Source organism: Herpailurus yagouaroundi, unplaced genomic scaffold, assembly GCF_014898765.1.
Source record: "Herpailurus yagouaroundi ecotype Mexico unplaced genomic scaffold, PumYag 67525, whole genome shotgun sequence".
NCBI lineage: Eukaryota > Metazoa > Chordata > Mammalia > Carnivora > Felidae > Herpailurus > Herpailurus yagouaroundi.
This window is the reverse complement of record NW_024420331.1, coordinates 97,069-113,711: the sequence shown is the minus strand read 5'-3', so window position 1 is coordinate 113,711 and position 16,643 is coordinate 97,069. Positions and strand designations below refer to the sequence as shown.

The window sequence follows — 16,643 nt, the reverse complement described above, 5'->3', positions numbered from 1 at the left end:
CTCCCACCTCAGCACCACCGGCATTATCTGTGAGCCACACACACGGCAAGCTTACTGTGGCACAAACGTCCTTGAAGGCCGTGTGTTAATTCTCACCACCGTCTTGGGAAGTCAGGTAGTGTTATCCTCACTAACCTGGGCACCGGAGAGGTTGAGTAATTTGCCCACGGCCACACAGCTGGTAAGATGCATGGCCGAAATTTGAGCCCAAGTTAGATTCCAAAGCCCATACTTTCTCTACTGTGATAGGAAGATGATTGAAAATGTCACGTGTTCATCTTCAATATGGTTAGCCTTTTTCGATAACTCAAACCTGGGGTGACCAACCATCCCAGTTTGCCCTGAACTGAGGGTTCTCCTAAGACGGGATTCTCAGCGCTAAACCAAAAAGTCCCAGGCAAACGGAGACAGATTGGTCACCCTATGTAATCCTACCCAAGCTCTCCCCACCCACCTCCAAAGAAAGTAACCTTGGTCTAAATTACCTACAAAATTGCCTTAACTTTGTCCACAGAGCTGAAACGGTAGTGTGATACTTGTGAGTCATAATAAGAAATATTTATATGGTCTTCCAATGCCGGTTCCTGGCGCGGAGATCCTAAGACCTTTGGAATTTCCTCGGCAATGAAAAGCGTTTTTTTTGTTAAGTGAATGGCGTGACTTTGGGGAGGGGTTTAAGGATGGGGGCTGGTTGCCAGGGGAACCGAGCAAGTGCGAGAGGGTTGGAACTTTAAGTCCCTTTGAAGGGGGGGGGGGCGCGGGGCAAGGGGCCGGTGATGGAATTCAACCTCCAATAGTCAGTGATGTAATCGATCAAGCCAATGTCACAGAGCCTCCATAAAAACCCAAGAGGACAGGGTCTGGAGAGCTGCTGGGTTAGTGAACACATGTGGTTGCGAGAAGTGACATGCTCAGCATAGAAGCTCCGCGCCCTTTCCCCTCGCCTTGTCCGATGAACTCTTCCATCTGGCTGTGCCACGCTTCTATTCTTTCCTAATACACTGGTGATCTAGTAAGTAAAATGGTTTTTTGGAGTTCTGGGAGCTGCTCTAGCAAGTTAAACCCAGGGAAAGGATCGTTGAAACCTCCAGTCCTATAGCTTGCCGGTCAGAGGCACGGGTGACAACTGGTACTTGGGACTGGTGCCTGAAGTTGGTGGCGGCAGTCTTGGAGGACTGAGCCCTTATCCTGTGGCATCGGATGTTACCTCTGGGTAGATAGACAGTGTCAGAGAATGGAATTGAATCTGTGGGGCGCTTGGTCAGTGTCCTCGGAGAACTGAGTGAATCGTTTTGGTGGTATTAGAAAAATAAACACACGTGGGAGCTGGTAGTAAGAATATCAGCTGGGGGCACCTAGGCGGCTCAGTCAGTTAAGCATCAGACTCTTGATTTCAGCTCCGGTCGTGATCGCGCGGTTCGTGAGTTCGAGCCCCACATCGGGCTCCGTGCTGACAGTGTGGAGCTTGCTTGGGGTTCTTTCTCTCTCCTCTCTCTGCCGCTCCTGTGCTCACTTACTGTATCTCTCAGAATAAATAAAATAAACTTTACAAAATTATAAAAATTAAAAAAAAAATTACCAGCTAGCCATGTGATGTTAGTTGTTTTTAGCCTCTCTGATGAAAAATCAATCTTCTATCTTAACAGTTAATTTTTTAATAGCCCTCCCTAGTCAACATAGATGGTTCCAATATATTCATTTAAAATTTTTTTTAAGGTTTTGTTATTTATTTTTGAGAGAAAGAGACAGAGTGTGGGCAGGGGAGGGGCAGAGAGAGAGGGAGACACAAAATCCAAAGCAGGCTCCAGGCTCTGAGCTGTCAGCACAGAGCCTGACGCAGGGCTTGAACTCACAAGCTTTGAGATCATGACCTGAGCCGAAGTTGGGTGCTTAACCGACTGAGCCACGCAGGCGCCCCCCAATATATTCGTTTTTTAAAGTTTATTTCTATTTCAGTAAATTTGGGTTGGGGAAGTACTTTATTTTGTTGGGGTTTTTTTAACGTAAAGAATTTTTATTTTAAAGTGTGTGAGCAGGGGAGAGGAATGCCACCCAGGTACCCTTGCTTTGTTCAAATTTAAGAACTCTATTACAGAGAAGTGGAAATAAATTGTGATTTAAAACAAAAACAAACTGATGGGCACCTGGGTGGCTCTGTCAGCTGAGCATCTGACTTCAGCTCAGGTCATGATCTCATGATGAGTTTGAGCCCCACGTCGGGCTCTCAGCTGTCAGCACAGAGCCTGCTTTGGATCCTCTGCACCCCCCCCCCCGCCTCTCCCCTGCTTGTGCGTTCTCCCAAAAACAAAACATTTAAAAAAATTCAAGGGGCGCCTGGGTGGCTCAGTCGGTTGAGCGTCCGACTTCAGCTCAGGTCATGATCTCGCGGTCCGTGAGTTTGAGCCCCACATCAGGCCCTGTGCTGACAGCTCAGATCCTGCAGCCTATTTCAGGTTCTGTGTCTCCCTCTCTCTCTGACCTTCCCCCACTCATGCTCTATCTCTCTCTGTCTCAAAAATAAATAAAAACGTTAAAAAAAATTTTAAAAAGAAAAAAAATTAAAGAAAAAAAGAATCTAACTGGTTTGGAAATCGCACCTCAGAGTGTCTTAGTTATCAAACCAGTGCCCCGTCTATAGAACCAGTATTTTTAAAACCTATTATCTACTCTATCTGGTCATGTTAGATTTCAAATATTTAAGCTGTATTTCGGTTAACTCTGATTGAAGACCAAAGTGATAGTTTTCGAAAGGTAAAAAAAAATCATGGCTCTCCTAAAAATGTAAGACGAACGCATGTTAAAGATTTAACTCATCGCTGTGGGAACTAGGACGATGCTACAAGTAGCTCAGGGGAGAAATCAAAGAACAGACACACGTAGACCAGGAATGTTGAAATGAACGTGCCTCCATTTGCAGGATGGTACAGGTCTATGGATAGTAATGATTACGCGCTGTGACCCGTCGTCTACAACATGTAGTCGAATAGCTCACAGACTCTGAAAAGCTAGAGTCAGGAAACCAGGAAGGGTGCCATCTAAACACGCTGCTTTCCACTGGAGCACAAATGTTTCTCTGTCCCCACCATACGACAATATTTTTGGACCGAGATTTCCCCTTGGCGTGGTCGTGAGTGTTGGGGATCTTCTGTAGCCGAAGAATAAAACCTGAGGAGGTTTATTATGGAAAAACAAGGAGGCTTTTACTAAACTTCTTAGAAAGCTTTGACCGAATCCTTGCAATGAATACTGACGTCATATTTGTCATGCTGCAGAAAATTCGGTCTCCCCAAATGCATCCTCTTTGGTATGGTAACCAACGGTACAACTGGGAGATTCAGTCCTAGTTGACCCCCAAACTCCAAAACCCGTGTTGGTTTTGAAGGGGGGGTGCTGTAGTGTGGTGGTATGGAAGGAGCTTTGGGAGTTCAAAGCCTGGATGCCACTCTAGTTGTGGGCTGGGGACACATCTAAAATAAAAAAAATTGGGGGCGCCTGGGTGGCTCAGTCAGTTAAGCGTCCGACTTCGGCTCAGGTCACGATCTCGCGGTCCGTGAGTTCGAGCCCCGCGTCGGGCTCTGGGCTGACGGCTCGGAGCCTGGAGCCTGCTTCGGATTCTGTGTCTCCCTCTCTCTCTGCCCCTCCCCTGCTCATGCTCTGTCTCTCTCTGTCTCAAAAATAAATAAACGTTAAAAAAAAATTTTTTTTTAATAAAATAAAATAAATTTTAAAAAACCCATTCCAACTCTCTGATGACCTCTAACACTAGATGGGTTTTTGCCTTGTACTAGACACCATTCTAAAGTCTGGGTTTGTATTAACTCACTTAACTTCACAATGACCCTGGGAGGTAGCCTCTTCCCGTTTCACAGCTGCGGAAATTAAAAAAACAAGTTGAACTCCCCCCATGTGATACAGCTAGTAACAGGTGGGACTTTAACCTCCATTCTTTAACCCAGATCATTCACGTGGCCCTATCTGGCCCTGATTTTTATGTCATAAAAGCCAAAACAAAACAAAGACGGGTGACACCAGAGAAAAATGGGACCAACTTCTTTTCCGTGTCTGTACTTCGATGAATATGTACGGGAACCAGAGTTCTCAGTTGGCCTGGAATCCGTTTGAGTTGGACAGAACAGTAAAGGCACCAAAAAAGAATCCTTGCATAAATGATTGGGCGGCAGGCTTGGACCCACCTCCTTCAAAGGTGGCGTCTTCTATCTGTCCGCACTTGCACTTAAATCAGAATACCAACCTTCTAGATGGCTCCTATCCCCAGAGTATTCCCACGAACCCTTGGAGACTGGTGAGGAAATGCCATCGTTGTAAGATCCCAGAATTCGCAGTTTGAGACCGATCGCTTGATTTCTGAGTCTTAGAAGTCCAGCTATATTGGGTCTCACAAATACCTGCTTGCAGCCGTCTTGTTACCGGAAAACAGGTCAGGCAAAATTCGGGGTGATGAGGCCAGAGCGAGGCTGCACGTCAGTGGTATCGTTAGCATTCGGGTGACACCTGACGGGTTTGGGGTCCGGGAATCAGAGATTCTCGGCTTAGCCCCCGAAGCCGGAAGCAAAACTCGGCAATTCACAGCAACTATCCGGTAGGCATTTTCCTCCTTTGACGACGAGGAGGAGGGGGTCTCATGCTGCTTGATTGCTAAAGTTTGCGCTTGTATGTTTCTATCCTTCAGGACTGATACGAAGCGTTAGATGGCTGTTTTGCATGTGTTTCCTATAATTGCTGTCCCTTGCCGTTGTATCCAAAAGAGACCAAATGTTATGCTGCTTTAAAAAATGTTTATGTTTTATTTGGTTCTTTGATTTTTTTTTTTTTAATGTTTATTTTTGAGAGAGCGCGCGAGCAGGGGAGGGGCAGAGAGAGAGGGAGACACGGGATCCGAAGCAGGCTCCGGGCTCCAGGCTCCGAGCTGTCGGCACAGAGCCCGACGCGGGGCTCGAACTCGCAGACCGCGAGATCATGACCTGAGCCGAAGTCGGATGCTTAACTGACTGAGCCCCCCAGGTGCCCCTAAAATTTGGTTAAGTGTTAATTTAAAAGATATGTTGTAGAAAGTAGGTGCGGTTTAAATGTTATGTAAAGCCAAACACAGACCGTTGACTTCACTAAAATCTCGAGTTTTGTTGTTCTGTGACTATAAAGCCAAATTAAGGGCTTTGTATGTAACGGGATGTCCCCCCCCCCCCGCCAAAAAAAAACCAACTAAAAGCAAAAGTTCTATTACTTGCATATTTGCCTACTTGTTCATCATCTGCTTTCCGTCATAAGGAAGCTCTCAGAGTAGGAATTTTCTCTTGTTCGGTGCTCTGTTCTACAGATGGGTGCTGGGGACATCGTTTGCATGAAAGAGAAAACACAATCAACTTTTCAACAGTCAGCTTCAAGCACAAACATTTCCATCAGCCTTATGTTGTATTAGTAATTCCTGAAAATATGCCATCATCTACGATGTTTTACTAATTAACTTACATTAATGGAGCCCAGTAGCAAACGTGAGGTATCTTATTTTCATAGTATGAAGATTATTTCACATCAACAGAATTTTAGTACATATTTTTCTGTATTTTTTTTTTTTATTTTTTAGGGAGAGTGCACGCAAGCAGGGGAGAGGGGCAGAGGGAGAGACAGAGACTCTTAGGCAGTCTCCATTCTCAGTGTGGAGCTGTACATGGGGCTCAATCTCCTGACCCTGGGATCATGACCTGAGCTGAAATCAAGAGTCAAACGCTCAACTGACTGAGCCACCCAGGCGCCCCTGTTACATATGTTTCTATTTGGCAAAGAGATCTATGAAATACAAAATAATTGTTATGTTGTGTTTCTACCATAAGCTTCCAATTACATAAATTCTTGTCTCCGGCGTTCAAGTATCAGGAGTTTGACGAAAGAAAAATTCTAGAATTTATAAACATCATAAACCTGTCATTTAGGGAATTAAAAAAATTTTTTTAATGTTTATTTTTGAGGGAGAGGGAGAGAGAATCACAAGCAACAGAGAGCCCAGTGCAGGGCTCGAACCCATGAACTGTGAGATCATGATCTGAGCTGAAGTTGCATGCTTACCTGACTGAACCACCCAGGTGCCCCCCTAGGGAATTTATAGTTTAATTTTACAAGGTGTATCTTCTTCATTTTCATACCATACAAATATTACACCATACCCAAAACACCACATGTTGAAGTAAGTTCAGTAAAATGAACGGTGTGGGGCCAAGCAATAAATTTAGGATTAGATTTATGGGTTTTATCCTCTTGCTTGTAGTCAGACTAGGATAACAGGTTGTACCAAAATGGCCACTGAAGAAGACCAAAGCACCTCACTGTTCTCAAATTGGCCGTGGGGAACCTCTGAATTCATATATACAATAGAGTTTATGTTAGATGGGCTTCTAAGGAGGGCCCCAAAACTCAGATGGAAATGTTTCTACTAGAAGATACGTAGGTATCTTGTTTAGGGTTTCCCCAGAGGCAAGGGGGTGAATGCCAGGAGGTTACTTGGAAGGTGATCGTGGAAAGTTTTGGCAAGGGAGTGTGGAAGAAAGCCAGTAAAGAGTAAATTGTCAAGCCAGCGTCCGTGCTGGGCGTCTGGTGCTCAGTCCCCCTGGGGAACGCCAGGAGTCCGTGTAGAGCTCTGCCAACCAAGAGGTGAGGTATCTGGGGTGTTGAGTCACCAAATCCCTGTCCATTACTAGTTTAGTTGTCATCAGTGACTACAAAGCCCTTTGATGAAGAGTGGCAAGGGTTCAAGGTAAGCAGCCCTCGGCAATGAACAGAGAGTGCCAAAAATTTTGTCAATGTTTGTTTATATTTGAGAGAGACAGAGTGCAAGCAGGGGAGGGGCAGAGAGAGAGGGAGACGCAGGGTCCGATGCAGGCTCCGGGCTCCGAGCTGTCAGCCCAGAGCCCGACGCGGGGCCGAACTCACAAACCGTGAGATCATGACGTGAGCCGAAGTCAGATGCTTAACCGACTGAGCCACCCAGGTGCCCCTGCTGCCATAGATTTTAAAAGGTCGACGGATGAACTGTTTCTTTCAATTCCTCTGTGCATTTCATTTGCCCCATGAGAATAAACTGTGGGGCCAGGAAGAACACTTATCAGGTGACCTCATTCTTTTTATTTATTTGTATTTTATTTTAGAGGATGAGCATGGGGAGGGGCAGAGGGAGAGAGAATCTTTTTAAAGTTTATTTATTTTGAGAGAGCACGCACGAGCAAACGAGGGAGGGGCAGAAAGAGAGGAAGAGAGAATCCCAAGCAGGGATGTGGGGCTTGAACTCCCACACCGTAAGATCATGACCTGAGGTGAGGTGAAGAATTCACCTGAGGTGAAGTCAAGGGTCGCTCAGTGGATTGAGCCACCCAGATGCTGAGAGAGAGACAGAGAGAGAGAGAGACAGAGAGAGAGAGAGAGAATATATATCTTAAGCAGGCTCTACACTCAGCACAGGGCCCAATGTGGGGCTCAATCCCAGCGGAAATCAAGAGTCAAATGCTCCAGCAACTGAGCCATCCAGGTGCCCTCATTCTATCCCCATTTTTATATTTTACTATCTCTAGTAGTAAATACCTCTAACATCTTAAGGCCGACTCCAGGCTGGAGCTCTCTGTACCCATTTTCTTGTCTGTGAAGTGGGAGGCGTGGACCATGTGATCCCACGAATTTCTTCCATCTTAAGATTCTATGTTTGATGGAAATGAATGTCTCCTTTTCCTATCAGAAGAGGTCAGTGCAGGTTGGCCAGACTGGGCAAAAGGTAGGAGGTGGAATGTAATAGTGTTTTAGTCCAGACCCTTCTGGATGCAGGAAATAAAAACTCACTCAAACTAGCTCAGGGTCAGAGAACGTCTATTAGAAGGATCCAGGGACTCCTAGAGACGGAGAGCTCAAGGAACAGAAGAATCCTAAAACTAACTTGAGATAGAGAGACAGTGATATGATATAGACAGTGATAGAGAGACAGCTAGTTACAGGTATATAGATGGAATTATAGAGATGTAAATATATAGAGATACTATCATAGACCTAAGGATATCGATAGCTACACATATAGAGAGAGAATTACGCATAGAGTGATAGAGGTATAGCGATAGAGTTATGGACATGTCGATACAGATATGGTGTTAGGTACTCACGGATACATGGAGAGAAACATACGCAGAGAGGGATAGACATGGAGCTATATAGAAATAGGTGCACGTGGGTGTAGTTGTAGAGATACTGTGATACAGGGTTATATATATGTCGCTAGATATGTAGATTGCGTATAGATATTGATATGGATACGGATATAGACACAGATGCAGATAAAATGGGTAAGAACCACCTAGTCCCTCAGCATTTGCTCCCTTTCTGCTCAGTGGCCTTGTTACTCCTCTCCCCGGTCAGTCCCCTGCCCTAACATCGGCTTGGACATGCCTTGACTTGTCCCATGCCACTCTCCAGTTGACCGACAGACTAATGACCTTAGTGTTCCAATTCCAAAGTCTTGGAGAGGGAAAGCATGGCTTGTATATCCACCCTGGTCCAATCAGCCACGGCCAAGGACTGGTGAGTCACAGGGCACAAACGTGACTACTAAGCCTACTGTGTTGTTAGTACTGAAGGGAACTAGTTTTAAAGTTGACGAAGGAAGGGCACCTGGGTGGCTCCGGGTGTCGAGTGTCTTGACTTCCGCTCAGGTTATGATCTCGACGTCATGAGTCCCGCGCTAAGCATGGACCCTGCTTGGGATTCTCTCTCTCTCCCTCTGTGTCTCACAGCATGGGTGTGCGCTCTCAAAAAAAAAAAAAAAAAAAAGTGATGAGGGAGTCATAAGATGTCCAAGCACCCCAAGATGTGTCTTCTTAATTATTCTTAAGGAGTGCTAGAGGCATGGTTCTGCACTTAAAGAGGATGAGGGTGTTTGGGCTGCAAGTGATTCAAAGCAAGTACTTATTTATTTGTTTTCGGAAACTTTTTTTTTTTTTTTAATGTTTGCTTGTGAGAGAGAGTGCTTGTGTAAGCAGGGAAGGGGCAGAGAGAGAGGGAGGCAGAGGATCCGAAGTGGGCCCTGCACTGACGGCAGAGAGCCCAAAGTGGGGCTCGAACTCACGAACCGTGAGATCGTGACCTGAGCCGAAGTCGGACGCTTAACCGACTGAGCCACCCAGGCGCCCCGTGATAAGTGTATTCTTAATCTCCTTCACCTATTTTATCTATCCCCCCACCCACCTCTCCTCTGGCAATCAATAATTCGTTCCCTAGAGTGAAAAGTCTGTTTTCGTGTTTGTCTCTCTTTTTCTTTGTTCGTTTGTTTTGTTACGAGTGAAATCCTTTGCTATTTGTCTTTCTCCGACTTCTTTCACTGAGCATTACACTCTCTAGATCCATTCATATTGCTGCAAATGGCAAGGTTTTATTCTTTTTATGGCCGAGTAATATTCCACTGTATATACATAACACATCTTCTTTATCCATCCATCTATCGCTGGACACTTGGGCTGCTTCCATGATCTGGCGATTGTAAATAATGCTGCAGTGAACATAGGGGTGCCTATATCTTTTCAAATTAGTGTCTTCGTATTCTCTGGGTAAATACCCCACAGCGGTAGCACGAGGGTTTCTTTTTTTCCACATCCTCGCCAACCCTTGTGTCTTGTGTTTTTGATTTTAGCCCTTCGGCTGGCAGGTGTGAGGGGATAGGTCATTGTGGTTTTGATTTGCATTTCAAGGAAAGTATTTTAAAACAGCGGAAAGGTAATACCAAAAGGTACATATGCCCATAAAAAAATAGCAAAGGAAAAAAAGGTGACACATACAAGAGGCTACGAGATTCAGAGAATTATTATTTCTCCTCCTCCTCCCCCCCCTCCTCCTCCTCCTCCTCCTTTTTAGAGTTTATTTTGACAGAGAGCGCAAGTGAGAGAGAGAGAGAGAGAGAGAGAGAATCGCAAGCAGGCTTCGCACTGTCAGTGCAGAGCCCGATGTGGGGTTCTTGAACTCTCGAACAAGAGATCGTGACCTGAGCCAAAGTCAGACGCTTACCCGACTGAGCCACCCAGGAGCCCTGGGGTCCAGAGAATTTCTTAAGAGAGCTTAGGATGCCATATCATGCCTCCTGCCCTAACAAAGTGCCTGCCTCCCAGAAGGAGACCCCGAGACTTAAATATGAGTGAAAATGGCTTACAGATGATTCAAGACAACAATGGTAAACAAGACAGTAGGTGAGACAAAGCAGGGAAGGAAGCCATAAGCAGAGTGTGTATTTAAGGAGCTCTCGCTGTGGTCCCCATCCTGCTAAGCAGTTCTCAATAGCACAGGACCACCCTCATGAGGGCCTAATGGAAATGTATGGTGGGTTTTTAGTAGACGTGATGATTAGGGGTACTAATGTCAGTTAATGCTAGACATCCTGAACTATATTACCAACCCCAAGCTCTCTGACACCAAGTGGATACTAAATACAGCTTTTGAAAAAAAAATTTAAATGTTTATTATTTTTGAGAAAGCACAAGCCGGGGAGGGGCAGAGAGAGAGGGAGACACGGAATCCGAAGCAGGCTCCAGGCTCCGAGCCGTCAGCCCAGAGCCGGATGCGGGACTCGAGCCCACGAACCGCGAGATCGTGACCCGAGCTGAAGTCGAACGCTTAACCAACTTGAGCTACCCAGGCACCCCAAGTGGGTACTAAATAAATTACTGTATAAACACACACAACGTGTGGGATAAAAGCCAGAAGCAGAGCAGAGTGAATCTTAGCCACAGGGGAAGAGAAACTTCATTTACTCCTTTTTCCATCCATTTATTCATTGAAACGAGATTCCTTGTTTGCTGAAATGAACCCTACTTTTGAGTTTCAAATACGATCTTTTGGGTCATAGTTGTTTTCTCCCCCCACCTTCCTACAAAAGAAAATGTTAGAATCATGGAGCTTTGAAGAGAGACACTTAAGGATCCAGAATCCTTTGCAAGCATGATACAGACATAGTGAGGCCTGAGGACGTGAACTGACTTTGCGCGAGTGGAGGCAATTAGTTGGTAGAACCCTGAACTGAATCCGGATGCTCCCTCTCTCAAAAGGACCGGCACCCCCGTGGGTCAGGACCACGTCGTGGTTTGGGACCAGTTATTATCTGAGCAAAGACAGTTTTTAAGATTCCCTGTTTTGTAAAACCCCCGCCATCTAAAAACTGTTTTATAAGACAATTTATGCAAGTAGGGAACATCGATAGGTATAGAACCCAAAGCATTTATCTTCTTCCTTCCTTGTTTCCACAGCACCTAAAGTACTTCTGTTAGCACTGACACCGTTAATCCTAATGTATTGACGTTTCCGTCACCCAAGGCACGGGATTATCTCTTATTCATCTTTCCATCCCCGCCGGACACAGTGTCCTGCACGTGATCGGCAGGAGTACAATAAATGGGTTAAAGGAATAAGTCTGCAAACCCCATGGGAACCGTTTGCAAATCGGAAGGTATGTATGTGGAAAAAAAAAAAAAACGAAAATATATTGTTTTAGCAAACGTTGCTACTTTCATCCTTAAAAGAGGCATCACAAAGATAGTTGCAATTTAACAGTCCACGGAGCAGCTCTCAGCCAGGCTTTCCCAAGTCAAGTCAGAGCGACTTGGGACAAACGTCTGTACTTTGAAGGCCCATGTAAACGGAGTTGCCCGGGTTGAATTCTCAGAAATCAGCCTGTAGGATTTCTGTAGGACAAAATAAATAGACTAGCCTTGCCAGGGGTATGCCGAGCTATTATATTCGATCGTGAACAGGATATTTACACATGGAGCAGGAAGGAAGTATATAGGGTGGACTCCAGCTGTACCCCCCCCACCCCGTAAAGACAAAAAGAAAAGCCCTTGGTGACTGAGTGCCATAGGTGGGAAACATGAATTTAGTCAAAGTCAAGGGCGCTAACATTCAGACAGTGAAATTTCATTCACGGGCAAGGAGATCTCTCTAGACAGTAGAGACATTTAAAGCGTCCTCGGGGCGCCTGGGCCGTCGGTTAAGCGTCCGACTTCAGCCAGGTCACGATCTCGCGGTCCGTGAGTTCGAGCCCCGCGTCGGGCTCTGGGCTGATGGCTCAGAGCCTGGAGCCTGTTTCCGATTCTGTGTCTCCCTCTCTCTCTGCCCCTCCCCCGTTCATGCGCTGTCTCTCTCTGTCCCAAAAATAAATAAACGTTGAAAAAAAAAAAATTAAAGCGTCCTAGATCACAGACTCCCTTAAAAATCAGATGAAAGCCGGGGTGCCTGGGTGGCTCAGTCGGTTGAGCGTCCGACTTCGGCTCGGGTCACGATCTCGCGGTCCGTGAGTTCAAGCCCCGCGTCGGGCTCTGGGCTGACGGCTCAGAGCCTGGAGCCTGCTTCAGATTCTGGGTCTCCCTCTCTCTCTCTCTGCCCTCTCCCGCTCATGCTGCCTCTCTCTGTGTCTCAAAAATAAATAAACACTAAGAAAAAATTTTTTTAAAAAATCAGGCGAAAGCCGTGCTGACCCTCACCAGCACATACCCCCCCCCCCCCCGACATCGAAAATCTTCACTGTTGCTGGTGGTGGACGGGCCTTCCTCCACCACCGCCAGGCCATGAATTCCTACTAGGAAGAAGGAAATCTGGAAGCCAAATTAACCACCAGTGGGGTCTGACTCCCACATCCACGCTCCTTCCGTTTTGTCGATGGGTGACCGTGGGCGAGACGTAACTGCGCCAGACTTCACGTGGCTCATCCGTAAAACGGTGTGATGGTATCTACCTTATTGCCAAGAGTAAAGAATGACTCTGAAATGTCCAGCATATGATAATCCCTCCACAAATATCAATTGCTCTTCAGTTATCAAGTGGGAGGTCCTAGGAGCGGGCAAAATTGGGGGAAAAGTGAATCACCGTGTTATTTTTTTCTCTTTCAAGTTGACCTTCGTTTTTTTCCTGCTCCCCAAGAGGTGTGGGTCATGATGTTGAAGAGGGCCAGGTGTTAGCGGGCCATCCCAGGTCCCCAGGGAGGAAAGAGCAGAGCCTGTCCGGCAGACACATTTCTACCAAGCGGTCCCCGCAGGGCCTGGCACTTGGTAGGGTCCAGATAAATGAGCAAGAAGGGAGAAGCCACAGAGGGAAGGAAGGAGAGGTGGGGGACCAGGAAGGGAAGGAAGACTGAAAGTGGTTGGGATTTTTCTGCCACCACAGAGCTCCAAGAACAGGGTCCCTGACAGGCACAGGATGAAGCAAAGCTGTGTATACCTGAAGATTCTCTTTGCCATACAGAGTTTCACGGAACAAATGAGAAGGGTGATGGATATGAAGGGAAGGCACTTGCTGGGACGAGCTCTGGGTGTTGTAAGTGATGAATCACTCCATTCCACTCCTGAAACCAATACTGTGCTAAACGAAAACTTAAACTAACATTTAAATGAAACTAAAATTGAAATAAAAAGTAATAAAACACAACAAAACAGAGGAATGGAAAGAAAAACAGACTGGGAAAACATCAATTTCTAGAACGTGTCACTACAATTAACATAGAAGAGTAAGAATGAAGAGGGGCCATTTTCCTCTTGAGAGGAAGGGTGATCTCGAAAATCTCTTGAAGTTGGAGGGGAGGGCCACGTGATGGAAACCGAGGCAGGACCTCGCCCTGTATGTGGCCTAGGGCATGGCTCTTCACACAGTGGAGCTGCTTTTCCATTTGTAAAATTTTGGAGTCGGCCCAAACCAATGGTTCTCCATGTTGGTTTGTGCTTAGAACCACCAGGGAAGATTCTAAGGGTCCCCATGCTCAAGCCATGGTTCATACAGTAGAAACTGTGGAGGTGGGGCGGGACATCGGCAATTTCAAAGCTTCCCAGGGGACCTCAATGTGCAGCTGAACTTGAGAACTACTCCTTTGGGTGATCTCCAATTGTTTTTTAAAGTTTTTGATTTTTCTTTATTTTGAGAGAGAGAGGGAGACAGAATCCCCAGCAGGCTCTGCTCTGTCCGCGCAGAGCCCGACGTGGGGCTTGCACTCAACGAACCTTGAGATCCTGACCTGAGGGGAAGTCGAGTCCAATGCTCTACCGACTGAGCCACCCAGGCGCCCCCTCCAGGTGATCTCCAGACTCTCACTTCTTGGGACGGCAGCATAGACATCACTTGAGATCTTTTTAGTAATCGAGACTCCGGCCCTATTCCAGAGCTAACACCATCCGAATCTGCATTTGAACAAGACCCCCAGCTAGTGTGTACTGACCTTCGAGTTTAAAAGCTCTGGCCTAGACACTTCCACCCAGCCGTTTGATCTCACAATGCTTTGCTTCTGGTGCTGCTATTTCAATACAACTTTTGGATCTCCGCACCGGGCACGATGTCAGCATTCAAAGTTTTATACGTGTGTTCCGTGTGTATATTTCAGAAGGGCACAAGAATATCCCATCACACCTGTACCACACAGGGGGCTCGGCGAAAATAGATTGGAGGGAAAAAAAAATGTGGTAAAAGGTGCGGATGATTTTATGAGATTCTGATCAAAGATTGTTTTTCCTTTGTAGGAGGCAGTGGGGCCCCCTAAAGAGCCGCACTCCTCAACGTCAGCAACGCCAGTGTGGTTATTAGAAACACCTGCCTCTCCACGGCAGTTTGTATCCAATGTCTTCTCACCTGGCAACACATAATTTCCAGGTTCCTTCTCTGTTCATCATGCTACCCGATGGCGCCTTTGTCCACAGCTCCCCCTAGGAAGTAATAGGTGGGTTGGCAGAGGAGAGTGTGACCACTCTGGAAGGTTCCTGTTATAACGTTCATCACCTCCTTTAAGCAGACAGAAGAGAGGTCTGTTCCGGAAAAAGCAACAATCGTAAAACAGCCTCACCTTTAGAACTCAGTTTTGGTATTTTCAGTAAATCTCACCAGTTTTGGTGTGAAGAGTCCAAAGGATTGGGGTCATGGCCTTGAAGCGGTCATCTTACTACCTTATTCACGAGACTCATTTGACATCTGAAGCCACCAAGGATTAAGAAGAGGAGAAAAAGGATTTCTGGAACAGCAGAGCTCGGGGGAGAAGGGCCCTCCTTTCCAATCCCAGCTTCACACTTGTTAGAGGTAGGACTTTGGGGAAGTCGCTTAACCTCTCTGGCTGCCTTTCTTGACACTTTAAAAATGGGGGAACCGGGGCGCCTGGGTGGCGCAGTCGGTTAAGCGTCCGACTTCAGCCAGGTCACGATCTCGCCGTCTGTGAGTTCGAGCCCCGCGTCGGGCTCTGGGCTGATGGCTCAGAGCCTGGAGCCTGTTTCAGATTCTGTGTCTCCCTCTCTCTCTGCCCCTCCCCCGTTCATGCTCTGTCTCTCTCTGTCCCAAAAATAAAATAAAAAAAAAAAAAATGGGGGAACCAATGATCACTACGTATAGAGTTGTGGGTGTTGAGTAAGATGATGCATGTAGAGTGTTAGGACAGGCCATTATCTATGAGCAGCTCAATGGCCTAACCGGTTACTGACCAACGATACCGCATCCATTAGGATACCTTCAACCATAAAACCAAGGATCCAACTGAACGTGGCTTACACCAATAAGGAGATCCATTATGGTTTAAATCAAGAGTCTACCGCTTGAATCTTCCCATCTCCGCTTCTCACATTTTGTTGGCTACAGTTAAGGCATATACTCATTATATAACCATGAATCAAGCATATCAAGACAAACCTCCTCTTTCTCCGTTATACTTCTTTTGATTTCTAATACCAGGTCATAGGCTGCGTCCGCGTAACAGAGGGTCACAATGAGGCTCAGTAGTTTGTCTGGCATCGCCGACCTTGGCTGAGCTCGTTCGTGTATCTGGGGGTTGGATGATACAGGCTAAGCTTGACTGAGTGGCTCTGTTCCTCATTCTCCTTGGCCTATGATGCCAGCTGGGCCATGGTCTTCTCTTGTCCGGGAGAGGGGCTCAGGTGTCTTATGGTGTAGGCTTGGAACTGGCAACTTGGCTAACTTCCGCCCTTATGCCATTGGTCGAGGCAAGTCACAGTCAAGTCCAGAGACAAAAACGTGGGGCCACAGGTTGTGCCCACCGTGAAGCCAAAGGGTATGGATGTGCAGGGGCGGGGTGGAGGACAGTCCGAACGTGTTTCTGCCATTAGATTCTGCGCTGGTTATATTACAGTATCATTCGATGGTCCCCTAAGTAAGCCGTCGCAGATGAGCCTGAGAGATCGCTTGTGAAAGGAAGGGTTTGCCCCGGACTTGGTGACCTTCCAGCTCTAGCCGCCCATGATTTACAGTGCGTGGAAGAAAACCTAGCGGAGTATGAAGACCTAAACAAAAGTGGTACAGAAGTGCTCTGAACCAGCATCCTGGGCTCCTGCTTCGACTTCACCAAATTCTGAAACCCGAGCGCAGGTATCCCCGGAATCGGCCCCAAACAGATGGCGCCCCGCGGTGACTCTGCCTGGAGACAAGCGCCCTGAGCCCCGGGGGGGAAGGTTCTCCGGTGAGCAGAGAGCGGGGAGGATGCGCGGGTCGTGCTGGAGGCGGGTCCCGGCCAGATGTGCACGGCCCGCCCCGCCCTCCCTGGCGCGCCCGGCCCCGCTGCACGGGGACAGGAGCCACGCTCGCCTCGCCGGGGCGCCCCCACAGCCCGCTGCGACCGCGCCGGGGAGCGGCGGAGGCCC

At 47.1% G+C, this 16,643-nt stretch overlaps 1 protein-coding gene across 1 annotated transcript in view; it reads left to right on the top strand.

Annotated features, from left to right (window-relative positions):
* Positions 1-851: 851 nt before the first annotated feature.
* The window catches only part of EGFL6 (EGF like domain multiple 6), a 72,328-nt gene continuing 56,536 nt past the window's right edge, over positions 852-16,643 (top strand). Inside the window, exon 1 of the mRNA XM_040467602.1 lies at positions 852-1,012. The gene's annotated coding sequence lies outside the window, so the exon portion shown is untranslated. The remainder of the gene's footprint in view (positions 1,013-16,643) is intronic.